The following is a 14,932-nucleotide window of genomic DNA, read 5'->3' as shown; positions in this document are numbered from 1 at the left end:
GGGTTCCCCAAATTTGTAGGGTAGATTTGGGTCATACGACTTAAATTGTACATCATACAGAAAACACAACATTCTCTTCAGAGGACCCTGGAGGTGGCTGAGACCAAAGCCAGGCTTCAGCATTTGGTGGGATGTCTAGTTTGGGCCTAGTTTGATGTTAGAAAAAAGTGGAAAAGGGGGACTGAGAAAGAAACTGGAAGAAAGAGCAGAGCGGTCCTGCAGTCAGCAGAGCGAAGGGAACACTCCCCAGCCCCATCCCTGTGGTAGGTGATAGGCCACTTGCTCAGGCCCCACAGACAGAAACACAGCAGTCTCATTACAAGCCCCAAACCACAGCCATGCCGAGTCTCAGGGCGTGGTCTGCAAGCTTCTGCAGGAGCAACAGGTTATCACAGCCCCAGTAACAGCTCCAGTGATAGGGTGGGCGGAGAATGGATGGATAATGGATGAATGGGTGGATGGGAGAGGGATGAATGGATGAAGGATAGATGGGGGATGGATGGGAGATGGATGGATGGATAGATGGATAGATGAATGGATGGATGGATGGGGGTTGAATGGATGGATGGGGGTTGGATGGATGGATGGGGATGGATGGGAGATGGATGGATGGATAGATGGGGGATGGATGGAGGCATGGATGGGGGATGGGTGGGGATGAATGGGTGGATGGATGGGGGATAGAGGAGGATGGATGGGGGATGGATGGGGACATGGATGGGGGATGGATGGTTAGGGGATAGATGGGGGGTGGATGGAGGGATGGCTGGGGGATGTTGGATCATGGGGAATGGATGGACGGATGGGGGATAGATGAGGGATGGATGGGTGAGGGATGGACAGATGAGTTGGGGAATGTATGCAATAGATTAGCTGAATTCATTAGTGATAGTGTTTGCTCAATAAAACCTGGTTGGTAGGTTGGTCCAAAAATTAACAAACCCTTTCCCCGAGCTACAGAAAAACAAGAACCTTTAAAACAAAGAGCCCACCAAACGCTGAGCGGGGCAAGTGAAAAAAGTCCCATCAGAGTTTTAGAGAGATGAGACAGGTCCGGTATAAAGGTACAGAATCTGCTCGAGAAGCCATGAAAACAGCAGAGCCGGGCCTGGGAGGCTCTGCAGCTCCCTGCCTGCATGCTGGGGAACAAGCATGAGAGCAGTGAGAAGGCAGCAGACAGGTGAAGCTGGGGGTGGGGGGCTCCCAGCAGGATTCCAGTGGCCATGCCTCCAGTGCCCCCCAGCCTGCCCATGCTTCCCTCCCCCAAAGGGTGGCTGGCACCTCCATGACTTGCGGGGAGTGAAGCGATGTCGATGTCGTTAATCCACATCCCCAAGACCTCAAGCTTCCTGCAGCTCCAAAAGGTCAGCGGCGGCCATACAAAGCAGTGTGTCCAACCTCAGTCCATCAGCATCAAGGTCACCGGAGAACAAGGGCGGCACAGAAGGGAGGCAGTCGCTCTACCTCTGAGTCTGTCGCATAGTGACTACCGTCGGAATGAACTGGATACCCCAGACATGGGAACCGTCCCCCACGTGTACCATTTGTTTGACTCCCCAGGTTGTGTTTCTTTTTATTCACCCACGATGCAAGCTCTAGGCTGGTGTGGGGCTGAGCACAGACCGCACTCACCCGAACCAGCCGGCCAGACAGGTGTACAGTGGCCGATGCTCCCAGAACAGCCCTCTGGGATCTGTGGCGCTGTCCTGAGCACAGAGAATCCGGTCAACACCAGCAATGTATAAACAACCCCCCAGACATCCTGCAGGGGCGGGCTGAAGCCCCAAACAGACCAGAAAAGGAAAATATCCCATGCTGTCCGAGAAAGGCTTATTGGGCTTTGAGACCAGAGAAGGAAATTCTTTTAAAAAGACAGCTGGACAGGCAGCACCTGCGGCACCTGCACTCTTCCCCCAAATACCAGCCGCACTGTAACACCTCTGCTAACACAAGAGAGTGAGCTGAGGTCTGTCCGCATGCATTAAATACCCAGGAGCATTTCCTCCGTGCAGGCGCTGTTCTAGGAAGAGGGAACAACAGAGACAACAGGGCCCACCCAGGGGAGCCTGTGCTGGGGGATCTCATTCTGGAGGAACCCATCCTGGGAATCCTGTCCCATGGATGAGCCTCTCCTAGAGGAGCCTGCCTTCTGGCCGCCCAGTAGCAGCTAAAACAGAGTACAGCAGACTATTTCAGTCAGGGCTCTTGGACTGTGGAACGAGACATTAGAGGACCAGCCAAGCCATTCCTGTGACCTTGGTCACATGATGACCTTGATCATGGGTATGGTTAAGACCCAGACTCCGCCCCTGGCTGAGGTTTTGTCCAGAGAAATCACACATGAGAAGGGGGGCCCCGCCCAGGCTTTCACTTCCATCCTTGCCGGCACTCCCCCCACCCACCTGAGGAGCCACAGGACCCAGGGGGCCCCACAGGACCCCTCGTGGGGCAAGAATGTGCTGGCTCTCACCCCTTGTCACCAGCACCAAGCTCACAGCACCCTCCCCTTGGGAACGCCCATTCTCAGACCACCCACCATCCCCAGGGCCCATTACAGGCCCAGGTCCCTCTGCTCACTCCCCTCCCTGGCACGCGAGAGGTGTGGCTATGTGGGTGGTCTCCATGCTCACGTCTCCTGGCCCCCTGGAGCATAAGAAGGTGTTCAGTAAGCACCTGCTGAACCATTAAATGTGGCTGACACAGTCTTCCCTTTCTCTAAGTGCTGGAATTTAATGTTTTGTTCATAGCATCTAAAATTTCGAAAAAGAACAAACATGACTTTTGTAATCAGAAAAAAAAATAAAAGTTAACTGAAGTGTGTGACGCATTTTACATGTAATTCTTTGTCATACACAAACAATGGTGGACTTCCCTCTGCAGACCCACATCCATCCCGCCCCACCGCTGGCCCGGCGGGGACGCAACCCTGGGACCCAGTGCCCTACGGTGTGTCCTCTGCCGCCATGGCGTCTGCCCCCTACCCCGCTGGTTCCTGTGCAGGAGACCGTGCCATAAGTGTAATGGGGCTGGCGAGGGCGCAGTGCGTCCTCATGGCCACAGAGCAAGTCTCATGGTGGGCCAGGGGTGAGCAGAAGCCATCGCCCCCCACCCCCTCCCCGTTCACTCCCCCATCAGTCAGCAAGAGTATAAGCAACACCAGCTCAGAAAAGAGTAAAGGGATGAAAGGAAGCAAAGAGCAGGTTTCACACAGGGGGCGCTGGGGCGGCCCAGACGGTGAAGCATCTGACTCTTGATCTCAGCTCGGGTCATGATCTCAGGATCATGAGTTCAAGCCCTGCACTGGGTTCCACACTGGACGTGGAGCCTACTAAAAAGAAAAGGAAAGGAAAGGAAGAAAGGAAGAAAGAAAGCTGACAGAAACCCACTCTGGCACATGTCTTGGTTCCCTAAGGGGAAGCTAGGACCCAGCACCATTCCCTGTTCCCAGAACCCAATGCCCCTCTACCCGAACCCCTGAACCCAGCTCCTCCAGCAAGAGCTGTCAGCCTCACTGCCCAGGTCAGCAGGCAAGAGACCCAGCCTCCCACTCAGTTAAGTCCCAACACCAAGGGAAGCAGGGCAGTGGGCAGCTGGAGTGCGAGCAGGCAGCAGGAACAGTCACTGTCCCCTGCTCAGCTCACCTGCCCCTCCCGGGGGCATGATACAGACCCAAAGGGGTGGTCCTGAGGTTCAAGTGCCAGAGCAGAGGGTCACCTGCTTACACTGAAGGAAGGAAATAGCCACCAAAAGAGAGCTCTCAGCAAGGCGGGCACCCGACGGTGAGCACATGGCATCACGTGTTTGCAATGCAGGACAGAGCCCGTGGATGGAAAACCAGCCATATGACAGGAAGCAAAATAGCGCAGGAGAAGGGCACGGACATCGAAACGAGGACTCCATTCGGGGTCACATCCCCTGCCCCTGCTGCACCCCTCTGGCACGTCTGGGCACCTCTCCTTGGGGGCACTCACCAGCACCTCCCCCTCCTCCTCTCCACGCCATCCCCACTGTCCACGTAGGCCCTGATATCCCCAAATGCCACCTTCTTGCCTTGCCTTCTACCTCGGTGCGGGCCAAGTGACAGTGCATGTGAGGTCAGGGAAAGCTGCCGGGTGAGGGATGGGACTGGGGTGACAGATAGGGCTTCTGAGAGATGAAGGGTGAACCTCACAGACCCTCGCCTTGAGCAACAGGGCCTCCAGAAGGCTGCTTACGGCCACCACCCTTGACCCTTCAGGAGCCCAAGACGGAGGAGGGCTCATCTCAACGTCGTCCAAGGGAGTGAACACCAGTGCGATTCAAAGAAGGCCCACGGATGGTCCAGAAAATTCTATTAGCCGGGGGGTCGGTAGCTGGGACTAAAAGCATCAGAAAAGGCACATAATGGAAAGTGGACACTAGATCCCAAACTATCAACTGGCAGGAAGCAGGTGAAGACCCACATCCCTAAAAGTATGAGCTGTCTCCCAGGACAAGGGATGGTGACTCAGGACGGGGCTCAGGAACCCAGAAGTCAGTGTGAGAGCTGCTGTCCCCAGACCCTGGCACCTGACTAAGGCATTTTCAACACCCGCCAAGCTCTATGCGCCCCCTCCCCTTGTCCTGAGCAGGAGTGGCCACGGTGGCTAGCCTCAGTCTGTGCCGACAGTGCGCCCTGGTGTGGGGGAGGGTCTGGGAGCCGGCCTCTAGAGTCCAGGATGCGAGGAAGTGCACTCCACGGGCTGCATCAAGGAACCACGTGTGGGAGGCTCATGCATGCCCAGCGCTGACTGACACCATGGGACTTCTGCACCGAGCTGACGCGGTGGGGGGAGGCTCTCCGGGGGAGTGTTGTGCACTGGGAGGGCCACGATGCACTGGGGCCAGGGGCTGGACAGTGCTAGAGCAGACTGACCCGTATTTATACTTACACTGTTACTCAGTGATGCGCTCCTAGTGTCCCACCCTTGGCAGCCCCCTACCCGCGGGGCCCGGGCTGGACCTAGTGCCTCACTTCTAATAACCAGGGTAGAAGCAATGAGAAGCCACTTCCAAGATGACTACAGAGTCCAGCTTTTGTCCTCGCCATCTCCCTCCCTCACTGCGAGGGAAGTCAGCGGCCAGCAGCCTAATGGCAACAATGTCTCTGGCCAACAGCAAGGTCAGGAGGCCTGCCAGCAGCCACGTGAGGTCTTCGGAGGCTACGGCCAGCATGTGAGCGAGCCTGGAAGCAGACCTACCCTCCTTAGCCTGGCTGCTATAAACACAGACAAAACGGCGCTAAATTTACTTCTAGGCAGCAATGCGAGATTAACTTTCTCACAGGTTCCCCTCAACTAATCTGTGATGAGGCAATTCAGGAAATCCGTCTGCACACACCTGAGATAAACAGACTACGGAACGGAGCAAACCAGCCAAGGACAGTGACCACACTGGGTGACTATGTAAGCACTGTGACCTCACAGCTAACCATGACCATCCCACTACCCAATGGAGAACACGAGGCCCAGGCACGCTGCCCATGGTCACGGTCATGACTGAATGCAGACTCAGCCGACTGATCCCAGTCTGGGCTCATCAGCACGAGAGGAGCTGACCTCCCGTGAGGTTCTCCTCCTACCAAAATTATTTACCTGGTTCTTGAAGAGTCTAGCTCAATCCCCAGGTAGCTTCATCTCCCAAATTCGCCACTAATCTAAGCTGAGGAAGCAGGTCAGTAGCCAATGAAATCATTTGCATGCATGGTTGTCGGAATAATTTACAAGGCTGAACAGAAGAGCACAATATATACAATGTCCCAGCATTTTGTGATTACACAGAGGTTTTGCGTCGGGCTTTTTTTAATGCCAGTTCTTGAGGTTTAACACTTCTGAGTCCAAAGAAACCAAGAGATCAAGCCGCGAGGGGCTCACATCGGGCTCAGAACTAACGGTGTGCATCCCTGTCTGCCCTGCTGGCTGGGCTCTAGGCTCCGGGCTCCAGGCTGAGCCAGGAAGAGCCAGCCCCTCGCTGAGCAGCTGCGATTAGCAGGGGAGCCAAGTATGCACTCCAATAGTAAAGTGGCTCCTGGAACCAGTAATGACAGCAATGAGAAGCAATGAGCAAAGAGGAGAAAGAAAGAAGTAAAAGAGAGAAGAGACTCAAGACTGGCAAACCCATAAGAAAAACGTACGTACAATGACTACCCCCAGTCTAATGTGAAAAGGAAATGAAATTCTGAAAATTCTACTACACAGTTGAAGAAATAGGATGACATGCTCATGTCATCCTTAGCACAAAGAAAGCTTGAAACACGAGCCCTACACTTACCCAGCTTCCTCCTTCAGAACAGGACACCTGTGCATTTTCATAGCCCTGAGCCCACAGCCCCTCGGTCTCTTCCTGGCCTCCCCTTGGTTTCCCCGCCTCCCCAGCCCCAGTCACAGCTCAGCAGCAGAGGGAAACCTGTGGCGCCAGCAAGTGGCCAAGCGAGTGCCCAAGGCCCTCCAGACACAAGGGCCTGTGGGAACAGGACAGCACCCAGCAGCATGGGTCCGTTCCTCCTGCTCCTGGAGTCCTCCTACAGACTGAGGCCCAGCTCCGACACCCCTCTTCCCCAGCGTTTGCCCCTTCTCTGGCACAGGAAGGACAAGGTCTAGAACTGGCACAAAGACTATCATTTAAATTACAAAGGCCCGTTTTACAGGTTCAAAAAATATTCACGCATCTTTCTGAGTGATTCGAATCATCTGGGATGTGAAGTTGACATGGAACCAAATGTGTAGGCTAACCAATTAAGAGAAGCAAATGTTTGCTCTCTCATCTCAAAGAAATACATAAAAATCCCAAGACCTCCGACGATTAAGAAATCTCATTCTCGAATATCAGCGGGGCTCACACGACGCACAGAGGCTGGGACAAAGCACCTGCAGCCTCGGGAGACACAAAGACATGCCTGCTGTGACCCAGCAACCACACCTACAACCTGTATTCCCCATGCACACGCAGGGCCCCGGCCACCGGCCTGACCCACGGGCTCCCTTCTATCATTTTGTGTTACTCTCCACAGGGCTGGGCTGAACAAGGATACCTGACTGCCGAGGCCAGCCCCAACCTCCGCATCCCCCCCGAGGCAGGCCTGGCCTCACCGCCCCATGACTTCCCACGGCTCCTGCATCATCTGTGTGGTCGCTCGTTCCCTTGACGGCTGTGGAGTGGCTTCAACAGCAGCTCCCGGGAGACAGATGAACAGTGACTGGCGATGGCTCCCGGGGAAAAGCACAGCTCATCAAACCAACGCCACCGCCCACAGAAGGTCCGGGGGACACATAGGAGGGCACACAGCCTTGACCCCTTTCGAGAAATCACTCTTCCCCCAATGTGCCCTCTCCCTATCCCTTCACAGCTTCTCGGCTCAGCTTGAAGCCCACGAACTCCTCCAATCCTCACCAATCCCCCTGACCACCCTGCAGACCAGGGGACCCCACACTCTGGCCATGTCTGCCGTCTGCTGTCAGCTCAGGCTCGGCACCACACCTTCCACAAGGAGCTCAGACAAGGGCCTGAAGCCGCAGCTCACTGCCACCCAGCCCCCACAGCCAGGATCGACCCCCTCCAGCCCCCAGCTTGCGGCTTCCTCTGCAGCTGATGGAACTGCACTGCTCTTTCTGATTCCAGAAACAAATTCTAGCACAAGAGTCTTGGTATACTGGAGGCAAAGCCGTCTCCATTCTCCCCCCCCCCCCCCCCCCCCGTTATTTGAATTTCCCTTCTTAGCTCTGCTTGGTATTTCTGTCTGTGGCAGTTCAACAAGCTGGTGGGTGTAGCAAATAAACAGGACACCTGGTTACATTTTGAATTTCAGATCAAAGACGGGTAAGTGTGAGTCTAGGCATGTCCCGAATACTGTGCAGTACCTTATGTCTGATAAATCTAACTGAAGGGACAGAGAAAGCCGCAGTGCCCACGGCCCCTGACTCAGTATCCCTCAGCTCCTCCTCGCTGGGGCCTGGCTGGATCCCATTACCCTCACCGCCCCCAATGTCCCCCCAGCCTCCCTCGGCGATGTGGACAGGGACAGCCCCAGGATAAGAGGGGACAGGCCAAGCCCTGCCTAAACCCCACGCCTCCCTGCCTCCCCCCAACTCCCGGACACCTAGAAAAACAGAACAAAGGACCTTATTGCAGGCCTTGCATGGGGCATTCTTCCACCCACGGACAAATCTGGTCATTCCCTACAGGGTTCAAGGGGAGCAGGCCGAGAACGTTGTACTGTCCTTGTTTGCTTCTTCCATTAGGGCTGCAGGAAATCTTTCTGCTCTCTGCGTCCTTCTCTGTTATCCCAGGGAGATAAGGGAGTCTGCAGACACACCAAGTCACCAGCCCACTTCGGCGGGGAATGTGAGAGGGACAAGCCACGTCAGTCCTGCCCCTGGGGAGGCCGAGGGCAGCCCCCGCATGGAAGCCACGGGAGGGGCGAGGGCTAGAGGCAGTCACATGGGCAGGAGGCCCTAAGTCCCGGTGACCCCACATGGCTCCTCACCTCCTGGGTCCAGGCAGGGCGTGTGTCGTGGGCTACACGGTTGCCCCAAGGACATGAGGCCCTAATCTGTAGAACCCAATGGGAACTCCTTTGGAAACAGGTCTTTGCAGATAGGCTTAAAGGAAGGCTTCTGTGATACAAGATGATCCTGATGTCTGAGTGGGCCCCAGACGCCACCCCAAGCATCCCTAGGAGAGGAAGGCAGAGGGAAGCTCTAGCGCAAGTAGGGGATGGGTCCCCAGAACCTGGAGGCAGGGACGGGGCGGGGCTGCCAGTAGCCTCAGAAGCTGGAAGAGGTAGGACAGACCCTTCCCAAGAGTCTCGGAGGAAGCCCAGCCCTGCCCACACCAGGACTTGGCCTCCTGGCCTTCAGAACCGCAAGAGAATAAATTCTTGCTACTTTAAGCGCCCCCTGTCTGTGGTGCTTTGCGATAAGAGCCACAGGAAACTAACAAGGGGGTGGGGCAGGGACCCCATCTCCTCCAGGGACCCAACCGCCCCATAAATGCTTAACCCCACAGACCTGGGCTTCTGGCTGGACTCCAGGCAGCTAGGGGCCCAGGGCTCTGGTGAGCAGCGTGGTCTGGGCACCTCACCCTGCCCCAGTACTTCCTGGGGAAAACATTTCCTGGGTTCAGCTCCTCTGGACTACACTTAAGAGGAGTCACGGAGTGCATAGCCTGCCTAAGGGTAGGAGCCTGATGAAACTGTGCTCTGTAGGGACATCTGGGGGGCTCAGCCAGTGACACGTCTGCCTTTGGCTCGGGTCAAAATCCTGGGGTCCTGAGACTGAGCCCCACCTCAGGCTCCCTGCTCCATGGAGTCTGCGTCTCCCTCTCTCTCTGTTCCTCCCTGCTGCTGTTCTCTCGCTCCCTCTCTCTCTCAAATAGATAAATTTAAAATCTTAAAAAAATTTAAAAAAGTATTCCAAATATTATTTATGGCCCACCTCCAAACTGCTTTGGAAAAATGTGTTTGTTATTAGTTAATTATAAAGTCTTCAACGTGAAGGCTAGTTAAAAACTAAAAACTGTAAATGAACAAAACGTTCACATCACAAGCGGAACCTCTCAGACTGGATCAATGGGCAGGACTCAAGCATATGCTTTATAAGACGCGGACTCTGAACATCGTAAGAACACACACAGGCTGAGCGTAAAGGACCGAAGAGCCAGGCCACGGAAACTGTAAATGGGAGAGAGCTGTAAGCGTTCTCAGTGTGGGACTTCAAAGGCACCTGGGGGCTCAGTCGGTTAAGCATCTGACTCTTGATTTCAGCTAAGGTCACAATGTCAGTGTGCTGAGAATGGGCTCGTGCTGAGCATGGAGACTGCTTGAGATTCTCTCTCCCCAGTGGCGCAAACCCTCTTCTCTAAAAAAACAAACATCAGACATCAAGACCAAAGCTCTATTCATCAGCAGCATCACCATCACCAATGTGCGAACTTAATAACAGAGATTCGAACACGTGAATCAAACCAGAAAGAAGTAAAGGTAGAAAGAGACAAATCCAAGCTGTTGGTGATTTGAGAAAACCTTTCTCAGGAACTGTTAGAACAACCCAAATCCCTACCACCCAAACAACAGAAATAATATGGAAGATGTGAATGCTATATGGTGTTTCTTCTAGGTGCCGGGCATAATTTCAGGTGTTTGAAATTAGCCATGTATAATATTGAGGGAAGAAAACCTGGTCTCATGGAGGATATAGTCTCATGAAAAATAGAGGGAGAAAAATAAGAAAACAGAATAACAATTCAAAGTTGTTTGTTATCTTCTAAAAAATAAGATCTTGCATCTCTAAATGAAGAACAAGATTATATTTTTTTTAAAAAAAGGGAATTGGGGGGCACCTGGGTGATGCAGTCAGTTAAGCATCCAAGTCTTGGTTCGGGCTCAGGTAATGAGTGATCTCAGTGCTATGCGATCAAGCCCCACGTCAGGCTCCCTGCTCAGCGCAGAGTCTGCTTAAGACTCTCTCTCCCTCTCCCTCTGCCTCCTCTTCCCACACATGCTCTCTCAAATAAATAAATCTTTTTCAAAAAGGAAAATCAAAAAAGAATGCTCGAAAACCTAAAAGGATAACAGAAATGAAACAACTAAAGGAAGAGCTGGAAGACATGCACAGGCGTCTCCCAAGAGTCCAGCAAACATCTGTCTGAGACCAACAAGACTCAGGGATCAGTAGTTCAGCCAGGAAATCCAAACTCCAAATAAAGGGAGTTCCAGAAAGAGAACACAAGACAGAAAGCAAGGAATTCTCTCAGGAGTAACAGGGTCCCAGCATGTCCCCGGCACAGCGATGACAGCAAGCACTGTCACAGGCTACTTCACAGCACAGGGCCACAAGGGACATGCCTACAAGCTCCCTGGGGCCACACCACAGACAGAGAACTGAACTCAGAATGGCACCCGTGCTAGAAACTGAAGGCAGTGAAGCAACAGCTTCAAGATCCTGAGAAAATACTTTTCAGTATTTCAATATTCTATACCCAGCTAAACTAAAAGTAACTGAGGAGCAAAGATATTTTCAAAATAAAGACAAAAGGAATATCTACACTGGGGTGCCTGGGTGGCTCAGTCAGTGAAGTATCTGACTCTTGGTTTCGGCTCAAGCTACAGTCTACAGGGTCACGGGCTTGAGCCCTGTGTCGGACTCTGTGCTCTCCTGGGAGCCTGTTTGAGATTCTCTCTGCCTCTGCCCTGCCCCCTTCAATAAATAACATCTTTTTTTAAAAAGCAGAATCTACATGATAGTCATCCAGAGACTGTCCTTCACCAAAACAAGCATCGAGCGCAGGCAGAGGAGAGAGGGGTCCAGAGGGCAGGGACCAATACAGAGGGAGAGCAGTCCAGGGAACCTTGTGCAGTAGCCAGCCATGGGCCCCCCAGGACAGGAACAGACTGGGGCAGGATGCAGGACTCCGGGAGAAGAACCAGAAGCATGGCCACAATAGGGGTGTGGAGGGATGCGTGCTGGGTGTAAGGCAAGAGTCCTTCCGTAGGTGGGTGACAGGGCTGGGCAGGATAGCAGCAGTGTTGGGTGTCCATGTGTCGGACTGGGGGGGGAATGTGCTGTGTGGGCATGTCCATCTATAAATGACTGTGTAAACAAGAAAAAAGATGGGAAAGGATATACATTGGGGATCACCACAACTGCATGGTAGGGGACAGCAAAGCCACTGGACGGGAGATGGAATGAGAGCAGAAAGGACAAACTACACGTCTTCTTTGGGAAGGTTTAGACTCAAGAGCTCTGCCTGGAGCACAAGTCCGAATCAACCTGGCGAACCTGAGAACTTGGGCTGGATGTGGGGACATGGGGACAATCATGGGAAAACTCGGGTCTACGATAAAATCACATGTGCGCGCGAATAGGGTGCACTTCTCAAGAGAAACTAGTTTTTATCAGATGGGGAAGGGAGTAGGGGACCATCACCTCCCAAAAGGTAAAAGCAAGTCCTCTACCAGCCTTGAACCCTGAGCAGGGCCACTGAGAAAGGTACGGGAGATGACCGCTCCTCAGCAAGGAGGGGGACGACCCAGTCCTCCCAGAACTGAAGTCAGGAGCATGGTGGGAGGCTAGAATGGTCCCCTAAGACTCAGGTCCTAGCTCCCCAGACCGTGAATGTCACCTGAGAGGACCCAAGGACTTGGAGTTGTGATTACATTCCGGGTCCTGTGATGGGAGAGGACCCCAGGTCTGAGCGCCATCATGGGGGTTCTCACGGGAAGGAGGCAGAGGGAGGGAGCTGGGAGACGGGGGCAGGGGAGCAAGGACAGAGGAGAGCCTCCAGGAAGCTGAATGGGTTCTCCCTGGCCCAAGCACCACCTTGGTCTCAGTCCCGGGACACCCATGTTGGACTACTGGCCTCCAGCAGCTTCCAACGCTAACTGTGTGGTCGCTTGTCACAGCAGCCATGGGAAACTCAAGTGCCAATTAGAAAGTAAAACATTTCTGGGCATCCCACCCAAGTCAAGAAAAGCATGAGCTGTGACACGTACAAGACAGGTCTGTCTACACTCCACTCCCTTCTGCACCCACCCGCCCCAGAGTGTGAACCACCCCCCTCCACCAGCACTGCTTTTCCTGCATCCTGACTGTTCAGCTTGGCCTGCTTCGGGCACAGACAGACGACTGAAGATGGTCTCCAGAAAGCCAGCTCAAGGTCACCTTCATCCGAACCTCCCAGGGAAGCAGGCAGCACTTCTGTCCCTTGTGTCCCGTAGCCTCTCCCACAGCTCCTTCATTCCTCCTTTGCCTGGCCACTGGCCCCCACCCTTATTCTGGCAAAAGGGGAGAAGGAGGCCTGCCCTTGACCCCAGGGCCACCAGCCCACAGCCGCCTTCCTCTCTGCCACGCAGGCCAGCTCGGTGCCTCCCTTCTCACCCCGACCCGCCCCATAACACTGCCACTACGGTCACTCCCCACGTCCAGCCCAAGTCCGTGGGCTTCCCTCCAGTCACCGTGGCCTCCTCTGCCCCGTCCATCCCAGTGGTCCCAGACCTCATCACCAGTCAGCTAGTGCTCTTGCTATGGGCGCCCAGGCAATAGGCAGCCTGCCTGAGACGTGTCCCTCCAGCCCGGGTCCTGAGCCAGGCCCTTGTGCCACCGTCTCTGGTCCTCAAACCCACTGGGTGAGGTGGCATTTTCATGAAACTGCACACGGTGACAATTATGTCTCTAAAGTGAAACTGTGACCACATTCTCTTACTCCTCGCCTTCCACCCACAGCATGTTCCAGACTCCAGGACCACTCCCCGTGCCTCACCCCAGCCTGGGGTGGGGGTGCTACCCCCCCACACTGCGCCCCTCCTCTCTGGAGCACACACTCCTGCAGGACCCCCGGCCTCACACTGGCCCCATTGCGACTACAGAATCACCGACACTGCCTGCTCCCAGGGCCTCAGACACACCCCTGAGAATCCTGAGGGGCCCGTGGGTGGGCACCATTCCCACGCCCATCCACCATGAGCAACAGAGCAGGTAGCCACCTGCCCAAGGGCTTATCCCAGAGCATGGCCAGGCAGGGCACACGGGGGACCTCAGTCTATACCCCATGACTCCAGGGCTGCTCGCTACCTACACCCCACAATTCTGGGCCACTCTGTCTATACCCCACAATTCTGGGGCTCTATCTACACTCCACAACACCAGCACAGCTGTCTACACTCCACAATTCTGGTCCACTCTGTCTATAACCTACAATTCTGGGGCTCTGCCTACACTCCATGACTCTGGGCCACTCTGTCTACACTCCACAACTCTGGCGCTGCTGCCTACACCCTACAACTCTGGGTCGCTCTGTCTATACTCCACAACTCTGGGTGGCTCTCTCTACCACCAACTCTGCGGCTCTGTCCACACCCCACAACTTGGGAGTCGCTCTGCCCACACCCCACAGCTCCGAGCCGCTCTGGATACACCTCACAACTCTGGGGCTCTGTCTTATTAGGCCCCACAGCTCCCAGCCGCTCTGTCTACACCCCACAACTCTGGGGCTCTGTCTACGCCCCACAGCTCTGAGCCGCTCTGTCTACGCCAGGACCCCCAAGCTGGCAGCACAGCCGGGCCAGGGGAACCCAGAGGGCGGCGGCCCCGACGCTGCTTCAGTTAACCGCCAGAGTCGGGATCTCCGGAGGCAGCTCTGCCCAAACAATGCGGCCGCCGGCCGGGACGGCCAGGAAACTCGAGACCCCGCGCGGACTCGGGCCCCGCGGCGCCCCGGCTCCAGCCCAGGACGGGGCGAACGCGGCGGGGACAGAGGCCCGAATCCCCGGCCCGTCTGCCGCCGCCCCGCGCCCCCCGGCCCGGGCCCTCGGGTCCAGCCAAGGAGCGACGGGCCCCTCGGCGACCCCACAACCCAGGCTCCGGGCGGGGTCCGCGCGCGCCGAGCCCACGACGAGTCCCGGCGGAGGCCCGGGAACAAAAGGAGAGCGGCCGGCGGCCCGGCCGCCCGGGGCGCGGGGTTGAGGGGCCCAAACAAGCCGGACGCCGGCCGGACGCCCCCGGGCCCCCTCCGCCGCGTTGGGCGGGGGCGGGGCTGGCGGCCGGGCCGCGGAGGGCGCGAGCGCGCGCCCAGAGAAGAAAGAAACGGAGGCGGGGCGGCCCTGCGCCCGGCCCGCAACCTACCGGCCGCTCGCTCCGCGGGCGCGATCCGCTCCGCCCGCGCGCAACGGTCGGTCGCTCAGCCGCCACCGCCCGCCCGGGGGGCGGGGCCCGGGGGCGGGGCCGACAGGGAGGGGCCTCCTGAGGGCGGGACCTGCGGGGTGGAGAGAAGGCGTGGTCTCTAGAAGCGTGGGCGGGTCTCGGGAATAGAGCGGGAGTCCTCTGTTTGTGGGGCGGAGCCTCAGTGGCCGGGCGGAGCCGCCGGGGGTGGGGCGGGCCTACGGGGGCACCGCCTACAGGGGCGAGAAAGTGGGCGCACAGCT

The 14,932-nt window shown here is 55.9% G+C and overlaps 1 protein-coding gene and 1 long non-coding RNA gene across 6 annotated transcripts in view; one reads left to right on the top strand and one right to left on the bottom strand.

Annotated features, from left to right (window-relative positions):
• Nucleotides 1–14,712, bottom strand: part of RGS12 (regulator of G protein signaling 12) — a 105,252-nt gene extending 90,540 nt beyond the window's left edge. For 4 of the 5 annotated variants that reach the window (XM_032333683.1, XM_032333684.1, XM_032333681.1 and 1 more), the window contains exon 1: nt 14,634–14,712. The gene's annotated coding sequence lies outside the window, so the exon portion shown is untranslated. Of the gene's footprint in view, nt 1–1,281; nt 1,419–14,633 lie in introns of those variants that run through there. The other variant, XM_032333682.1, reaches the window with a different exon arrangement.
• LOC116584823 lies at nt 5,478–7,797 on the top strand. The gene is made up of 3 exons (XR_004283341.1): nt 5,478–5,691; nt 5,948–6,147; nt 7,028–7,797. It is a non-coding gene; the product is annotated as an uncharacterized LOC116584823 (long non-coding RNA).
• Nucleotides 14,713–14,932: the final 220 nt, after the last annotated feature.

The sequence above is a fragment of the Mustela erminea genome, chromosome 2 (genome assembly GCF_009829155.1).
Source record: "Mustela erminea isolate mMusErm1 chromosome 2, mMusErm1.Pri, whole genome shotgun sequence".
Taxonomy (NCBI): Eukaryota; Metazoa; Chordata; class Mammalia; order Carnivora; family Mustelidae; genus Mustela; species Mustela erminea.
Note: the sequence above shows the minus strand (reverse complement) of the source record. Positions and strands in the feature narration are given on the sequence as shown.